The sequence below is a fragment of the Fukomys damarensis genome, unplaced genomic scaffold, assembly GCF_012274545.1.
Source record: "Fukomys damarensis isolate Sample0158 unplaced genomic scaffold, DMR_v1.0_HiC HiC_scaffold_11, whole genome shotgun sequence".
Lineage (NCBI taxonomy): Eukaryota > Metazoa > Chordata > Mammalia > Rodentia > Bathyergidae > Fukomys > Fukomys damarensis.
Genome location: NW_022900923.1, coordinates 26,529,431 through 26,532,822, shown reverse-complemented (window position 1 = coordinate 26,532,822; position 3,392 = coordinate 26,529,431). Strand labels below are relative to the sequence as shown.

The following is a 3,392-nucleotide window of genomic DNA, read 5'->3' as shown; positions in this document are numbered from 1 at the left end:
TTTGTGTGTGTGTGTGTGTGTGTGTGTGTGTGTGTGTGTGTGTGTGTGTGTGTGTAGTTTTATTGGATTGGTGCTTCAATGGCGAAGGAGTCACTTTCTTCAATAATCTCTAATGACAAGTCTTGCTCCTATAAGTATCTTTCTGTGACACATCTTTGACACAAAATGGCATTTATTTTTAAACACTCGACCATATTGGGTTTGCTTTGCCTCTTAGACATCCAAGTATAGAGTGTACAGTTGAATGGAACACTCTGGACATGAGAGGTGACGTACATTGGCATTATAAATGTAAGAAGAATTTTCTTGTGTGTGAGTTCTTTTCATTTGTTAGGTACATGGAGTGCTGGATTTCTTTTTGACATGTTTATGATGCACAATACAGTGATCATTTCCAACTTCCCAGTGTTACCTTCTGTCCTTTCACTTCCTACTGATTCCTTTCTTTTTTAAAAAAAAAGAATTTTGAAAAAAAGTTAAGGTCCTAGTAACCATTGTTGTTTATTGCTGTTTTCTTAGTTTTGCAACACTGTGTCTTTAGATATTTATGACTTATACTTTGTTTCTTTTAACCATTACTGATGTTGCCTTTCCAAAGCTCAAGCCTCAAAATCAGAATAATAGAAATATTAAGATGTCTTCTGTGCCTAGACTATCTTTCAGTTTCTTAAAATGACAACATAAAAAGCTATTCTAGCATCCTATAAAAGAACAACAATAAAAAGAAACAATTAGATTTGTCTAACATTCTTCAGAGTTTTATTTACAACTTGCATAAGAGTTCTTTTCCCAAACTTGGATATAAAAATACCTTGAAAATAAAAAGGGAGTTATCTGCTTGGTCAAATTATACTTAGGTAAAGCGTGTTAATACAAATATCTCTCTACGACTGTATGCTTTTTAAGTGAAAAGGGGACACGATGCTATGCCTGGTTGTAAATTCCCATTATCCTAGCATATGGGAGGCTGAGGTAAGGGGATCACAAGTTCCAAGCCAGCCTGGACTACATAGAGGAGGGAGAGGGAGGGGGGAGGGAAAAAGAGAAAGAAAGGGAAAGGGAAAGAGAGACCGAAAGGAATCTGGGATGTAGCGATATAGCCCAGTGAAACCGCACCTGCCTGGCAAGCAAGAGGTCCTGAGTTCAAAGAGACATGCTGCAGGATCTTCTTAATGTACTCATCATCAAAGTGTTTAACAAGTCAGTAGTTGTATGGTGTGCTGTATCTAAACCACTCTTTCTGTTGCCTGGAGATCCTTGTTTATTAATGTTTTGAACTTCACAATCTCATCAGCAGTGACAACACCCATTGCCTCCTGTTACTTTTTCATCATTTGGGGGGCCTCAAGTGCTTTCAGAATGGGATTGGCTGGAGGTTTAGAAATCTGTGTGATAGCTGCTTGGATTATGGCCATGATTTCATCTTACCGTTTTCTGTTTAAGCATTGCTGTCGGGAAGACTCATGTCTCATGTTTTGAAATTTTAAGCTTACCAGAGGCTGTATGGATGGTACTTGTACTCCAGTCAGCCCACTTTCCTTCTTCTGAAGAGCAATGTACTACACTTGACATAGGAGTTTTGTTGCTGCTCCTGGCTTTTCTGTGATGTTGCTTTGGGTCATATTCCTAGCAAAATGCACACCCAGAAGGTGGAGCATTGGCTCCAAGTGGGAAAGATGGCTGTTGAAATCCTTATATCTGAAAATTCTGAAAAATCACCCTGAAGTTCAAAATTGTGCAGAACTTCTCCAATCAGATAGCCACTAGAAAATGCCTTTGCAAATGACTTGGGATCTGCTAATCACAGAGAATTTTGTCTTCAATTTTTCTGATGCAAGATCTTCATGGTACTGAGCCAAGCCCTACACCTAAAACCAATCAAGGGATGCTGTCTTCTATTCTTCTGGAACTTCACAAGATCAAGCGAAGCCCTGCACCTGATACAAATCTTCTGGCATGAGCTCAAGCCACGGCCCTCCAACTGATTCTAATCAAGTCAGAGAGTGTGAGTGAGCCAGGATATGTAACTGAGTAGAGCCAGTGCCTGCCTGGTAAGTACTGCCTGGTAATCACTGCCTTGTTGCCTTTTATAGGAGAGCCAGGTCGGGCCCTGCTGGCACTACTGTGCTGCGCTTTACACCAAGCTGAAGAAGCCCCTGGCCTTTGGAGAGGTGGCCTCCTCACCCTGTACTCACTCACCCTGTACTGTATAGTAGCTGGCCTATCTCCAGGACTCCTACAAATCCATTTAACCCTCCTGGACTTGCACACAGGCTGCAGGCGTCTCTTGCCTCTATTCTCAGTTCCCAAGCTAAGGGGCGACTGGGAGACTGGAATGCAAGTAGGTCCTGGCCTAGAAGGTCAAAGCCCTTTCAGGGTTCACAAAAGGGTGAAAAGTGCTCCAGGAAGATTGTTCCTCCAAACACATGTGTAGACCTCTTTCTAAAGGCTCCAGAGCTGTTGCCTTAGAAACAGAGAATTCTGATTTGCACACAATTTTGCATAACCACCTGCAAGTTATTGATTTAACACAGATCAACACACCCAGTCCTTTGCTTCGTTTCTCTTCAGCATTAGTGTCAAATTACATGCCTTTTCCACTTCCCCAAGCTTTTCTGAACTCCCCCTCCCCACCCTGCCTCTCCCTCCCTGTGAATGTGTGTCTTACACCCTCTCCTGGTGTCCTGCCAGGATTTGGGATGGGGTTAGTGTGGGGTTAGGGGAGGTTCCACTGAAATGTGGAAGTCACTTGGCCTTCCTTGTTGACCACCCTGGTGACAAGTGTGTGGTCACCTGGGAAAATCCTGCCCCCAGTCTCTCAGGTTTCTCACTGGAAGGTTGACTGAAGGGCCAACTGGCAACACACATAAAAACCAGAAAATTCAGTAATGCCCTTGGTTTCCCATGAACTACTGGAGCAATTGCATATGCACAAAACAGCATCTACTAAAATAGGCAGTTGGAAATATTCCTGGCAGATGGTGCTAATTATAGACACAGTGGCAGATAGGCCCCACAGAATGGCTCTTCTCCTGCTTGCTAAGAATGTGCCAGAGCCAAGAAGCTTCTCTGCTAGCTTCTCCTTTCCGGAAGATTGTGGTAACAGCCCCAGGATCTCACCTTGGTGGAGAGCTGCTAAGATTTTGTGGAGGGAAAAACATCTGAGGGTGACCACAGACTCCATGCTGGAGGGTTCCCAAGTCCTGTAAGTGTAGGAATAGAACAAAAGGAGGCAAATTATGAAATTCTGTTGAGCTGGATTCCATTGTATTGGACCCTCTGAAAGATTAACTACTCTCCCAAGAGGTCTTTTACTGAGCACACATCTGCTGAATGGATGTGAGGGTGGATATATATAATAGTTAAGGGAGGCGGTTTGGGAGACCAGAGTA

At 43.1% G+C, this 3,392-nt stretch overlaps 1 long non-coding RNA gene across 1 annotated transcript in view; it reads left to right on the top strand.

The window, feature by feature from the left end:
* Nucleotides 1-1,885, top strand: part of LOC104873733 — a 9,270-nt gene extending 7,385 nt beyond the window's left edge. The window contains exon 3 of the long non-coding RNA XR_783558.1: nucleotides 1,839-1,885. This is a non-coding gene — a long non-coding RNA (uncharacterized LOC104873733). The remainder of the gene's footprint in view (nucleotides 1-1,838) is intronic.
* The last annotated feature ends 1,507 nt before the right edge of the window (nucleotides 1,886-3,392 follow it).